The following is a 15,874-nucleotide window of genomic DNA, read 5'->3' as shown; positions in this document are numbered from 1 at the left end:
GTTATAAGGTTGCCCACACTCTTCATTATATACATATGCTCTCCTCTCTTACTTCTCTCTTTCTTTCGATGTGGGACAAATAACTGAATAACAACATTTACATTCTCCCTCTCACACACACTTTATAATAAACTAAGATGACTATATTACAGATTAACAAGGATTCTAAACTTAAATAGTCAACATAAAACATTTAACTTGACAAATATTCAGTATTTTTTTTTTTTTAAATATGTTTTGTTTTATTTAAACGAATCTTATTTTTTTTTATTTTCATAGACTATTTTTAAGTTTAGTATAAATTGTTTTATAGGTATTAAATGGTTCGATTAAATTTTATACGGTCAACTTTTTATTCATGTGTCGAGTAAGCAACATAAATGTTTGTTGATGAATAAATAGAAGACATGTATGAACACGAACGTATTTGAAGAGAATTAGTCATCGCGCTTATACAAAAAGATTTGTATTGATACAAGATATGTTGAGCAATCCAAAAATATGATTATTTGGTTATGTATGGATGCTACTACTTTTAATGCATTGTAAATGAGCTCACAGTATCGATTATCCAACCAAATTAAATATCTTTATCCAAAAGAATCACTCTCCATGTTTTTAAGGCATGTTGGACAACATGCAGTAATTTTACCAAACCAATTGTTGTTCAACTGTAGCACAGAGACAATCCTAGACATTTCTATTGTGTCTTGGAATCTATAATTTTAATGTTTAGCGACCAAATTAAGAGAAGACAAATACAAATACTTTAAGGTAAGCTACAAAAATGTTATCACTATTAAAACTTATAATTGCTTTCATAATCATGTATGATAAATATTTTTAATGTAAAAAATTGTATAAGTGCAAACGATGTACACATATCAAATTATTTAGACTAAAGGAAAAAAAACATCAATTATATTTAATGAAAATGTTGTCCAACTCAAAATATAATTACTACATACATACGACTCTGAGATGTGTTTCACATATGCCACAATCGATTGGGAAGGATCTATGATGTAAGAATTTTAAAAACCTATCCTAAATAATTCACATTAAGGTTTCCACTATTCACTTAGTAAAAATTTAAACATTTTAAAAATATTATTTTTTACTTATGTTTAACTTTCATTTTAAATATTACAACATTTATGATAATGAGACTAATGAAATGTATGTTTAGAGATTGTTTAGCGTAAATGTTATGACGACGTAGAGAATGAGGTCATTAATAATATTATGTAAGCGATACACACGGATAAAAATATATTATTACAACTTCCTGCGTTTATCAAATTTGACGTTGAATTTAAAATATAAAGTGTTATTACACTAGTTGGTTAAAGAGTTGAACTTGTTTTGTTTAGGTTATGAGTTCGAAACATACTTATCATTTTTAATTTTATTTTTAATCGTTTTAAGTTTATTGGCGGGTCAATCCAGAATCCGACCCAAATATCCATTACTCTCACATATATATCCAAATTAACCACAGCTTTCGACCCGACAATTCGGACATTTTCAAAATTAAGCATCATTATATATATATATATAGATAGATTATGTAATGAGTTAAATTATTATTTTAATACAATACTAAAATAATTGTATTTCTTAACATCAAATTTTAATAAATTATTATTAAAAATGACAAATTAAATAATATTTTTATGTTTGTACATATAAAAAATATAACATTATTATTAAAAAATGGCAATTTACTAACATTTTTAATTGTTTCATAAAATATTATTATTATATTATAAGATTATTTTTCAGTTACACTTATTCATTATTTAAAAGTAACTATTATAAATTGAAGAATAAGATGAAGAATTACACACCTAAGGCAACATATTTTGGCTTTCGAACATGTTGGTCATCTTCATAGTCCATTTTAATCTTGGAAGTTCTACAAAAGAATAGAGAATGGAATTCAAAACAATATCATTTACAATGGGATGAAATAATCCCTCCAAAACCAAGAGATAGGATTAACGATTTGTTATGAAAAACGTTTTTTAATACCGTTTCCATTCAAATTCAACAACCCATTGTTATTCTCCTATTGTTGGATCATTAGTCATTCATAATAACCCCAAATTAGTATTCAATTAGAAATGATATAGTATAACCCAATTGCAACTATAAATTATTTATTAGTTTGTCCGCTAGACTTAAACTCAACTTCAACCAGACCCAGAAATATTTTCAAATATGTAAATTGAGTAATTTATTCTTCATTTATTATAGGACATAGAACATGGGTCTCAATAAAATCAAATAAGTTGTCTAATTCCTGACCTTCTAAATGGCTATGTCAGGCTTACCACTGGGCATAAGATAGGACTTCATGATTTATGAATACATGGAGTTCACGTCATAATAATAATATACATAGAACGTTTTGGTTTATATACATTTGTATGGCCACCATAGTAACCACGACAAATGAAAGTATCGTTTGTGGTCGACGTTCTGCCAAAGTTTGTCCGTCGATCTTCGTTCCTGTTTGGGATATGTAAGGAAAATTAATACTATCATAATAGTTTGTACAAAATATATTAAGAACTAGGGTGACAAGTTTTATTAAAATTTAATTTTCTGACTTTTAAAAATATTTAAACTTATTTATATTTGACATTTTTTTTAACAAGGATGTAAGTTAAGAAGTCTAGTCAAATGTATCGAGATATATTGAAATTTTAAAGGGGCTAACTAAGTACTATAACGACGAGACAAGGATAAATAATTAAAGTAGTTTTTTTTTAATCTATTTAGGAAACGAGTTTGACACAAAGTAAAACAAATAGACATTTTGATGCGTATTGAAAAAGAAAAAGGATTACTTTTTTGCCATTCAAATCAAAAAGGGACACAACTAACTAGCGATGAAATTGACATTGGGAATATATTAGGTATGTCTATAAAGTTGAAATTTTAGTTGTAAAATAAATAGTAACATTGTTTTATTTGTTGTTAGGTTTATGTATGACCCTTAGCCTCCATATATTTTGTGTTGAATTGTCAGGATTTTGGGTGCACCAAATAAGATAATATGATTTCTGTGCTATAATATTTAAGGTAGTTTTAAGTGGACTTATACAAAATTGGGTTGGATATGAGTATGATGTTGTGTTCATGGTTTATTTTTACGTCTAAATTTTGGATTTGTGATGTCTATTTGCAAATACAAATTTTAGGTTAAAATAATCAGAGTGTTTTGGTTGTGTGTATGAACCTGAGTTTTTTTTTTTTTTTTAAGAAAGGGGATGGGCGATGGTTTCAATCTGGATATGAATTTTGTTTCCAGCTAGTTATTTTTTGTTGTTATTGATCAAATCTAGTAGTAACGTGTTTGTAATGATATATGATTTTAGGATGTGTCTTCTAAGTTGTTTGAGTCGACATTGCTCAAGTTTTATAGTTGTGTTTTTCATAGTGCAATAGTGAAATAAATAATTTGAGTTTGAGTTCGGTACAACTGTTGAAAACGATTAACATGTTATTAACAGCAAATCATTGAAATAAATCTAATTTAGAAGTATTATTTAAAATTACTTAATTTTTTAGTTTGAACTCTAAGTGGTGTAATATGAGCATACATAATTTTAACACTTAAAAATTAATTAAATTATATCATAAGAATACAATTAATAATTTTTAAATACTTTTTATATTTGTCTCTTTAATAAATTAGTAATAAGAATTATTGTTCCAAGATTTTGTTACTATGTTAGAAAATCAAAATAAGCAATTAAATCATAAATGATATCAGGCTAACTCGAAATGATCAAACAGAAGATAACTATCATGATAATGTGATCAGAAGACAAATAAACTACAATACAAAAATAAAATTCAAATTAAACCTCACTGGACCCGCCAGAAAAAACAATAAAAAAAAGCTTGAGCGACTCTAACAAGATTTTTCCTAATATAAGTAGAATTGGTTATTAAAATTGATCAATTATTTGTATTGAATCACTTAAATTTCAATTTGAACCTAAATTTAAGGACTATATATGACTACATTTCTAAATAGTGATACAATTTTTACCAACAATAAAAAAAAGTATATATATATAATTGCTTAATAAAAAATACAACCCATTTATCAAATTTGATAGATGTTATATATATAGTAAGAGAAAATATTAAACTGAAGAGTTGGTAGGAGCCGCGCGAACGCAGGCTCCCTCTGCCACAAATTATGACGCAGGCTCAACCACTTGGGCTGACCTTAGACATGCACCCCTACAAAGTGCAATGTAGGTCACAAATCTAGGTAATGGGCCTCCTTGATCACCCATAGACCCCGTCCAGGTAAGTATGTTACAAGGTTGCACCCACTCTTCATTATATACATATGCTCTCCTCTCTTACTTCTCTCTTTCTTTCGATGTGGGACAAATAAGTGAATAACAACATTTACATTCTCCTCTCACACACACTGTATAATAAACTGAGATGACTATATTACCACGTAACAAGGATTATAAATTGTAAGCTGAAAAATACAATTAATCAAACACTAATAGTAACTCATTTAAATTAATTAAATTGTATTATAAAAATAATAGTTTTTGGATATTACTATTTAGATTTTATTAAACCAACTTATATAACAACTACTTTAATTCAATTATTTATAATGAATCAACTTTTATACTAAATACTTTATTAATCTTAGAGTTTATTTGAATTTAAAAGTTATGTTTCATCTATTTAATAAAATTAGTAATGAGCATAACAATCCTATTATTCTGAACATATTTTAAACAATTCAATTATGAATTAGATCTTTTCAGTTTCACTACAAAATATCAAACACAAGACATAGTTGTGATAGCAAGACATAGAAGTTTGCGACATGAACATGTACAAACATAACAGAAAATTTTCAAATTACAATGTATGTACGAGCTTCTTTCCTAATATAAGTATAAGTGGTTTTACAAATTCAATTATTTTTATTGAATATTTAGTTTTCAGATATTTATTTAATTCAACACTTAATATTTAGTAATAAACACATAAATTTTAATGTTATAAAATTCAACACTAAATTTAATCTTAATTATGTTATCAGGTAAAATCCCCGTATATAATATATACTAATGTATTAAAGAAGTTCAATGGGTATTCGAATTCAAGATTGATAAGATTTGACTACTGTTTTTATTTATTTGGGACTATGACTTTGAAATATGACAAAAAATTAATTTGAATTTTATATCCTTATCAAAAATATAATTATTTATTTCAAAATAAACAGAAAAATATGTTTTTTTAATAATATTACATTTCTAGATAGTGATATACAAATTTGACCTTCAATAAAATATATAAGAATAAAAATATTTAATTGAAGATTTGGTAGGGATCCATGCATAGGAATCATATCTTAGTCTACATACAACTTTATTATTATTGTATAAAGTTGAGATAATGAAAAAAATAAATATACCCTAAAATTCTCAATAATTGAAATTGGAAATTTGAAACTAATTTAAACTATTTTAAATGTTTGAAAAAATCACAACTATTCCATTTTCATATTTATCTGTCCACTTGTTTTATTATTTTATTTGTAATTAGTAAGGTCCAACAATCACATTGATTATGTTGCTTACTTGGTATTGACTTGTTGATGGCTTCCCAATATAGCCTAGACTTGAACCGAGCCCTAAAAGTTTAAGAGTAATGAGTCAATTTTAATTGTGTTTAAGTTTTGTTTGAAAAGTTGGGTTTCTGATTCTCCTTCGGAGTCCTTCGTATTAGTCGCAAGTTAAGTAAATAATATGCAAACAAACTCAACTGATTTAACAAGGGTAAAATAAAAAGGGTAACAACTAATTAGCAATGAATTGACATCGAGAATATATTATGTATGTCCATAAAGTTGAAAATTTAGTTGTAAAATAAATAGTAACATTGTTTTATTTGTTGTTAGGTTTATGTATGACCCATAGCCTCTATATAATTTGTGTTGAATTGTCAAGTATATATTTTGGGTGCACCTAATAAGATAATATGATTTTTGTGCTATAATATTTAAGGTAGTTTTAAGTGGACTTGTACAAAATTGGGTTGGATATGAGTATGATGTTGTGTTCAGGGTTTATTTTTACATCTAAATTTTGGATTTGTGATGTCTATTTGCAAATACAAGTTTGAGGTTAAAATAATCAAAGTGTTTTTTTTGTTGTTGTGTATGAACTTGCGTTTTATTCAAGAAAGGGGATGGGCGATGCCTGGTTTCAATTTGGATATGGATTTTGTTTGCAACTAGTTATTTTTCTTGTTAGTGATCAAACCTAGTAGTAACTTAGTTTGTAATAAAGTATGATTTTAGGAAGCGTGTTCTAAGTTATTCAAGTTGGCCATAGCTCAAGTTTATAGTTGTGTTTTTCATAGTGCAATAATGAAATAAACAATTTGGGTTTGAAATTGTTCGTATTGATCAATAAGTTATCAAGTATTAACATAACAAATCATTAAAATAAATCTGTTTTATAAGTATTATTTAAAATTACTTAATTCTTTAGATTGACACTCTCGACAATATAATACGAGCATACATAATTTTAACACTTAAAAATTAATTAAATTATATTATAAGAATATAATAAATGATTTTTTATATTTGTTTAACATTTTATTGAATTAATATTTTTATATAATTTATTGAGTATTTATGTTTTAGATATTTATCAAATTGAATATTTAATATTTAATATTAAACATTTAAATTCCATTTTATCAAACGAATAAAGTATAAATATCTTAATTATGATATTATGTAAAATAAAAAGTGAGTTATTTGTTACCATTACAATCACATGGTTATATCCAAATTATTAAAATAAAAAGTATTAATTTTGTTTTTATTTGATATGAAATATGAGGGAATTTGATGAAAATGACCATAAAAATGTTCTTAAATGCGTTGAAGCGTATAAATTTATTTGCGTAAATCGTCTCACGAAGAAAAAATCTGTAAAAAGTCTAGAATGATTGTTACCTTCACGTGACGATCCTGCGAAAATTTTTTGGACTTTTCACAGGCTTTTTCTTCGCGAGACGATCGTAACTTTCGCGTTACGCGACAAGGTAATTACGTTAGAATATTTTGAATTGGTTATTTGTATAATTTAATTTACAACGTATTTATGACTATTTTTAGGGTATTTTCGTCAAATTTCCCGAAATATGTAATTTAATTATATGAAATATTTTTTTAGTATAAAATTAATAAAAAACTTTGTTGATACTTTAAATGTTAATGAAAATTTTGTAGTCAATTGGTTTAAATTTTGAAAAAAATACATAACAAAAACCTACCAATGAATTAATTTTGTTAAACAGTATTATATCTTATACCATATTCTTAACAAAAATATATATATATATATAATTAACAAGATTAAATCAATGTATTAATATATATATATATCTTCTTTTTCATCTCTCCTTCTTTCGATGTGGGACAAACAACAACCTACCAATTCTACATCTCATACACACTGTGAGTTGATTATATTACCACCTAATAACAAGGATGCTAAGATGTAATATAATGTGGACAGTTTAATTATTTCATCATGATAAATAAACTACATTCTGAACATGAAAAAACAAAAACAAAATTCAAATTTGAATGTAATCATCACTGAACCTGCCCAAAAAACAATAAAGAAAGTTTGTTTGTTGCATCGGAGACATCTATATCTTTAGAGAAGACTTCGTCGTTCAACTTATAGGATAAAGATTGCATTCCTAATATAAGTAAAATTGGATTTTAAAATTGATCATTTATTTGTATTGAATATTTAGTTTTCGGATAATCATCTAATCACTTAAATTTCAATTTGTTGAAACACAAACCTAAATTTAATCTATAAAATCATCATATATAATATTAAGTGGGTTTTGGTATTCAAGATTTATAAGTATTGGCTACTCATTTGGTAATATATATGACTTAAAAAGAACATAACAATTTCATATCCTTATAAAAAATATAATCAGTAAAGTTAATTCTTTTTATTAATAAATATATATATACAATTGCTTAATCAAAAATACAACCCATTTATCAAATGAGACATATAGTAAGAGGAAATATTTTTAACTGAAGAGGTGGTAGGAGCCGCGCGAACGCAGGCTCCCTCTACCACAAATTATGACGCAGGCTCAACCACTTGGGCTGACCTTAGACATGCACCCCTACAGAGTGCAATGTAGGTCACATATCTAGGTAATGGGCCTCCTTGATCACCCATAGACCCCGTCCAGGTAAGTATGTTATAAGGTTGCCCACACTCTTCATTATATACATATGATCTCCTCTCTTCCTTCTCTCTTTCTTTCGATGTGGGACAAATAACTGAATAACAACATTTACATTCTCCCTCTCACACACACTTTATAATAAACTAAGATGACTATATTACCAATTAACAAGGATTCTAAGTTGTAATCTTATGTGGACAATTTATTTATTTTTTATAAAGAAGTTGAAAATTTTAATTAATCAAATACAAATAGTAATCCATTTAAATTAATTAAATTGTATTATAAAAATACAATGGCTTTTGGATATAAATTTTAGGTTTTATTAAACCAACTTATATAACAATTACATTAATTCAATTATTTATAATGAAACAACTTTTGTACTAAATACTTTATTAACTTTAGAGTTTATATGAATTTAAAAGTTATGTTTCATTTATTTAACATGTTTAAGTTTAGTAATAAGCACAACATTCTTATTATTTCGAGCACCTTTTCAGAATTTTAATTATGAATGTGATATTTTCGATTTGACTACAAAATATAAAACAAGTCATAACCATATTAATGTGATCGCAAAACAAATAAGTTTCGACCAGAAAAAACATAAGGGTGTGCTTGGTAAGAGGAAATTAGAATTGAAGGAGTCAATTCCAATTCGATGTTTGTTTAAAAACTTAAATATAAGAATTGGATTTAGAATTTAAATTCTGATGAAATTATAAACAATATTACCTTTTAAATTCTGGTCAAATTAAGTAAAAATTTAAATTTCAATCAAAAAGACCGTACCCATATTCCACATAACCCATTTCCCTTCAGACCTCCCTCCCTCCCTCCCCATTTTCAGCCATATCTTTCATTTCTCCCAATCTTCTTTCTCTTCTCTTATGTAAAAATCTCGCGGCGATGATATCTCATTGACTTTAACATCAGGTACATTCCATATATCTCTTCAACGCCCATTGGAAACACTTTCTATTTTTTTTTTCTGAATTTGAATGCGTTTAGAAATTAACTTACTAATTTACATATTCAAATATTTATTTATGTTCAGTATCTATATAAGTTTTTGGATCTGAATACATTTAGAAACTAATGAGAGCATTTGTGTGATCTCCTTTTTTCTTCTCAAAACTATATTCCCTTTAACCCTCAATTCTTTATACTTCTATTATTATTATTAGTATTTGGTTATTCCCAGCAACCAAGAAGGCATGATAGAATATATAGAGAGACCCCACATCTGAAGCCTAATGATAAATGACATATTATGCCCACAAAGATAAGAATGCTATTAATGTTCATTTACATTTGTATTTTGTACACACATATATAAGACCTTAATAAGGTAAAAAAAGAAACCATATTAACTAGGAATATTTGAGAATAGTTTGCTGATTTACCTTACTTTCTTAGGGACTCTTTTTTACATGTTGTGGGTTGGGGTTAACTTGTTTGAATACAACAGCAGGAGCGATTATGCAACTCCTCATCTCATGCTCTATAACAAGTTCTTAGCAAACCGGTCTAGTTTTTCAGAATTGCTTTGCATACTTATCATCTTCCCTTCAAACATCATTGATTCAACATTCTTCTACTTCAACATTTCATCTCCAACTCACGTTAATATATATTCACATTGCTTGAACTATCATATGTGTCTACGTTTTCCCCACACCTCCCCAAACTAGACCCATTTCCTGTTAGTGAGTAAGTAAGTCAACATCACACAAATACTCTCATTAGTCTCAAATGAAAACAACATATGACACATATAAACATTATTTAATTTTATTTATTTTATAAAAAGTGGTATCTTATTATTAATGAATGATAACAGTTTAGTACAAGTAAAAAAAGAAAATTACTTCTAGATGTGATAACTCAAACCACTATTACAATTGTGGATTAGTTACAAGAACAACCTATACCAAGAGTTCCACAATATGACACTGAGGAAATATTGCATTAAAAAAAATATTGTTAAAAAGATAATATGGAGAAAAAGACAAGAATTGTTTTGACTTATTACGATTCACAAAATACAGTTTCACTATTTTTTGTGAATTGTTGCGTGAAAATGGTTTACATGATAGTAGCAATGTGACGGTTGAAGAATCTATAGCCATGTTCTTACTTTTACTAGGACATGGAGTAAAACTTCGGGTACTTAAAGGTATCTATATTCGTTCATTAGAGACAATTAGTAAGCGCTTTCATGAAGTACTACGCTTGGTTCTTAATTTAAGTAAGGATTTTATAAGATTACATAATCAAGTTGAGGGTTTTGATGAGAATGATCATAAATAGAGGTGGTTCAAGGTTATCACCAAAATTAAGTTTGACATATATTTGTAGATTATTTTTGAAATTATATAGTTTGATTTTAATTTTTTTTATGATTGCCTTGGAGATGACTATGTTGGAATTATTTCCAATATTTGGGTACATATATAATTTAATAATTATATATTAGTTGTTATCATAATAAAGATTAAAGCCCAAATAAAGTGATCTATTAAAGTATAAAGGTTATGTGCTTATTTGGACATCTATAATAAATATGGGGACATATTTGTGTAGAAGCAGAAATGTCATTCATTATTTCGTTGATGGGCCGAATAATAAATGGGTATATTAGGGCTAGGTCCCCAACCCATATAGAAAGCCAGCCTATTTGTTTCTCTCATCGAATAATAAGGATTTAGTTCATCTCTCAAGAACTCTCAAGAAGGCTATCGATATAGGGTTGGAAGACTTAAACCCCACCCACATCAAACATTCCAATCCAGGTCCAGATCCAGAACAAGAAGATCCACATTCAGATTCAGGTCCAAATCCAAGAACAAGAAGAAGAGAATAACGAAGAACGGCTTAATGAACCGTTCTTCATTAAAGATCCATGTACGTTTCCGCAATTACAGTTTATCTCAATTTATCGACATAGAGTATATAGATTATAGACTTAAGGATTAAAGATTTAGACTAAAGATTCTAACAAGTGGTATCAGAGCCCTCTCTATGTCGATCTATTGAGATTTAAGTTTATAAGAATTTTTAAGAATATGATTAGACATTTTTTTTTGTTCTTGATCTAATTTGGCTAGTTATGTTCTTCATCTAACTTGGCTAGAACTGATAATGATAGAATGAATTAATGAATAGTAACAACAATATTTGATGTATATATTAATCTAAAATTTTGGATTAGATTAAAATAAAGAAAAGACATCAAGTATCTAAATAAAATTTTGTTTAAAGAATTATGATTAAAGAATGGTTCATATTCTCAGATATAATATATGAATATTTAATTAATTAGAAAGATATAATAAAGAAGTTAAAATAAAAAACTGATCATATGTTATAAGGAAAGATATCAAATATTGAAAAGATTTGTTAAAGAATATTTGTTAAAGCATGAGGAAGATGAACAGTTTAGAAACGATCTTTATTAAATTATATGTTATAGTAAAGAATTAAAGACTCTAGACATCTAAACGATTTTTCAGAAATCATAAAAAATAAACGGTTTTAGAATCATAAAGAATAAAGAAGATGGAAAAGTTTTATTTCAAGAATTGGATTTAATTATTAATTTGAAAATAATAATTCAAATTAATAACCTGAATTTAAGTCATAAAAAGAGAAATATATGGTAAAGAAGTTGATTTTTTTTTAAAGAATTGGTCAAATTAATATCTATTTATTATTAATTAGATAATTAAAGAGATATTAATAAATATATTATATATATTTCGGTTATATATATATTTTGAGTACGATTTTTTTTTAAAGAATTGGTCAAATTAATATCTATTTATTATTAATTAGATAATTAAAGAGATATTAATAAATATATTATATATATTTCGGTTATATATATATATTTTGTGTAATTAATTAAGGAAATTTGAATTTTAGAATAATAATTTATTATCATTCTAATTATATAAGTATGTAAGGAATTAAGGAATTCAGTTTTGGAATAATATTATATTTATTATAATTAATTTAAGGAATTAAAATAATAATAATAATATATATAAGGAATTAAGGAATTCAGTTTTGGAATAATAATTAATTATTATAATTAATTTAAGGAATTAAAATAATAATAATTATATAATTATGTAAAGAATTAAAGAATTCAGTTTTAGAATAATAATTAATTATTATACTTATTATAATTAATTTAAGGAATTAAAATAATGATAATATTATTTTAATTAGTTAAAGATTCCTGAAATAATTGTTAATGTATTAATACATTTATATATCTATGATATATAAATGTAAAATATATGATGGAATTCTAGAATTTTAAAATTTTAATATATATCTATGATATAGATTATGATTTGAGAATTAAGTAAAGAAAAATAGTTCCTTATCATGTTTATAATCTTTTTATAAATATTGATTACATTAAGTTTGTAATATATTTAATGAATTAGTATAAAAACGAATGTATCATCCATTTAATTTATGACTTAATTAATGTATGGAATATATTCAGAAATTAAGAAAAAGTCAATTTATATAAATATATTCAGAAATTAAGAAAAGACAAGAATAAAAAGATTATTATTTTATTAATAATAATAATTTACAATTAAAGAATAAATAAATATCAATAACTTATTTATCAAGAATTAAGTTATTTATTCAGAATTAAGGAAATCAATTAACCTAATAATTGATAAATTTAGAATTTTGAGTAATATGTGTAATTGATTATTTAATTATTTATTATATTTGGATGAATAATCAATCATGTTATATTACACATTCAAATATATATACATATTTTGGTCTTTATGTATATATTGTGTTGATTGATATTAAGAAATAATTGAGTGATTAGTAAAATCACAATTATTTGTTTTGTGTAACACATATGGAATTTATGCAATTTTGATACATAAAACAACATTCGGATTTTCGGTGTTAATAACACATTCAAAATTTGGTACAATTTTAGGCCCACTTAAATTTGTAATTATGCGGTTGTTAATCGGCCCAAAGGAAGGTTAATAATTGGTCGGATTGCAAATTTAAATAATGTAAAAATTATTAATTTATAGAACATATTTGTTTTATAAGATTAAGACGGTTGTGTTTGTAACTATGCGATTATTAATCGGACAAAAGGAAGTTTAATAATTGGTCGAGTTACACACTTAAAGTATGTACATAAGTTATTAATTTATTAAATCAATTAATTGAAGCAACATCCTACCAAAGTAGGCCCTCTTGTGAAGGTTAATATGTTTTATAAATTAAGAGGTAGTGTGTATGTATTTCATGCGGTTATTTAATCGGCCCAAAGGAAGATAAATAATTGGTCAGAATAACATTATGCACATGTGGTAATATATATGTAACAATTATTCGGTGGGCCATGTGAATAATTGGAATATCCAAAGATAACCAATTATTTGACAGGACTTATTGTTAATATTTGATTACTACAAAAGAGTACCGTTTGCAAGTTAATATTTAATGTCCAAAGACTAAATATTAATGTTGCGTTTGGTATCTTATGATGAGACGTACCATTATTTTGAATTTATGTGATTATTAAAATTTTGTGAGTATGGTTGTTCATTTGTTTTGTTATCTAATCAAGTTAACACTTCTTGCTTATACGGATTATTTTTTTGTCAACATCTTAAGTTCATTTTATATGATATAATTTTTAAGACATATTTAGAATTTGTTGTATTTTTAAGAATTATATCTAAAATGGTTAAAATTGCTAAGGGTATTATTAGAATAAAGATTTCATAAATAATATATGTTTTATTTTGTTTCAAAAGTAATGCATTAAAGTCAGAGTTACAATAATGTATTCTCATGCATCTAATTTGGATTTTCTTATTTACACTTAAGTTAATTGATGTGAATTGTAGTTGTCTAAAGGGAGACATAGTCTCTATATGAACTCACATCAATTGTGTGTAAGAAAAATAAAAGATTGAAACAAAAATAACATAAATAGTGTTCACTTAGCAAATACCTTAATACATAATAAAGAAATGAAGTTGTAAGAATTGCAGATATTACACCTAAAAGAAAATTACTAAAGAAAGTGGTGCATAAAAGAATATATATTATAGTTTGTTTTGTTTGTTCTAAGAGTAATTTAACTTCAATACTCATACACATTTAATGGTAACTTCAGTATTACTAAAGTAAATGTGTTGATGTACGGTTGAGTTAATTGTCAAAAGTCAATTGATGGTGAAAGAAACATCGGCGTGGGCATTGACAATTCATATTAAAGATGAAGAAATAAAGAATTACTTTAGATACTTTTTTTTTTTTTGAAACAAACATTTATGGAATATCTTCATGTAATTGATTCATTTGGAAGGAAGAGTTAAGAATTACAACTTATATATGGAATAAAGATTCAACTAAAACAACTAGTAAATTCTTTTGGGGTTGTCCAGTTAAAGTCAGGCCTTATAGGTCTAAAGAAAATAAACTAGACTAAAGAATTTCTAGATGTTAATTATTGGATATTTTGAAAGATCTAGAGATAAATTTAGTCTCATAAGTACTTCAAGATTAGCCTTGAAAATAAATATATATATATATATATATATACATAATACTCCTTAAACAAGAGTTTAATGTATTCTCTAGATTATATGAATCAAGAAATTAAGAATATTTATGATGTTGAACAAATACTTGAAGGATCCTGGTTTGGATCATTAAGAAAGCAACCAAACAACTAATGTGATATTTTAAGAACAAAATATTGCATACTCATATAGTGAAATCGAATCGGATAGAGATCATTTGGTATATTGATTCGAATTTTGTTGGATACTAAAACAGTCGAAAATTCGTGCCACATCATTTTAGTTTAAAGAATTAATTTTTGGAAGAGTGTTAAGTAGACACTCGAATTATTTCAAGTTGATGGCAGAATTTATTAGGTGTTTTGTGGTATCCAATTAAAGAATCTGACTGCAAAATTTTGTCACGAGGTTGCAAATTATGAATGATATAGAAAGACCACTAAAGTTATTACGTGGCAATAATTTGCAGTTCTTTTACTTTAATAGTAATATGAGTTTGACTAAGTCGAACTATTTGGAAAATAAAGAATTCAGAATGTTTATTTATCTATTGAGCATATTTGGACAAACTCTAAAATTACGGATCCGTTCTCTAAATATTTGCTATCCGAGGTCTTTCATGAACATATTGTTCATATGGATATTACATATTTAGATGATATACAGTTTTAGTGGGAGTTTGTATTGTGATGCTTGTATAGATACAATTTGAAATTTATGTGCACATTAAAGAATTAGTTTCTAAAGAAATTAAAGATTTAGTTTTTAAAGAAAATCAAGATTTTAAAGTTATTCAGATTGATCTCTATAAGGAATAAAGGAGGACCAGTTGGTATTAGACATGTTAAAGATCACACTACATGTTAATCCACACTACACACCCATGTTTAATCTATGTCATTTGATTGTATTGACATATGTGACTATTGAGGGTTTAGTTACGAATTAATGTAACAAAAACCGCTTTA

The 15,874-nt window shown here is 25.9% G+C and overlaps 2 non-coding genes across 2 annotated transcripts; both read right to left on the bottom strand.

Moving 5' to 3' along the window:
- Positions 1-4,179: 4,179 nt before the first annotated feature.
- On the bottom strand, positions 4,180-4,340 carry LOC124937193. The gene has a single exon (XR_007099302.1). It is a non-coding gene; the product is annotated as a U1 spliceosomal RNA (small nuclear RNA).
- Positions 4,341-8,154: 3,814 nt separating this feature from the next.
- Positions 8,155-8,315, bottom strand: LOC124937209. Its single transcript, XR_007099316.1, has one exon. It is a non-coding gene; the product is annotated as a U1 spliceosomal RNA (small nuclear RNA).
- Between the last annotated feature and the right edge of the window lie 7,559 nt (positions 8,316-15,874).

The sequence above is a fragment of the Impatiens glandulifera genome, chromosome 4 (assembly GCF_907164915.1).
Source record: "Impatiens glandulifera chromosome 4, dImpGla2.1, whole genome shotgun sequence".
NCBI lineage: Eukaryota > Viridiplantae > Streptophyta > Magnoliopsida > Ericales > Balsaminaceae > Impatiens > Impatiens glandulifera.
The sequence above is the reverse complement of the archived record's forward strand: the minus strand, read 5'-3'. Positions and strand labels throughout refer to the sequence as shown.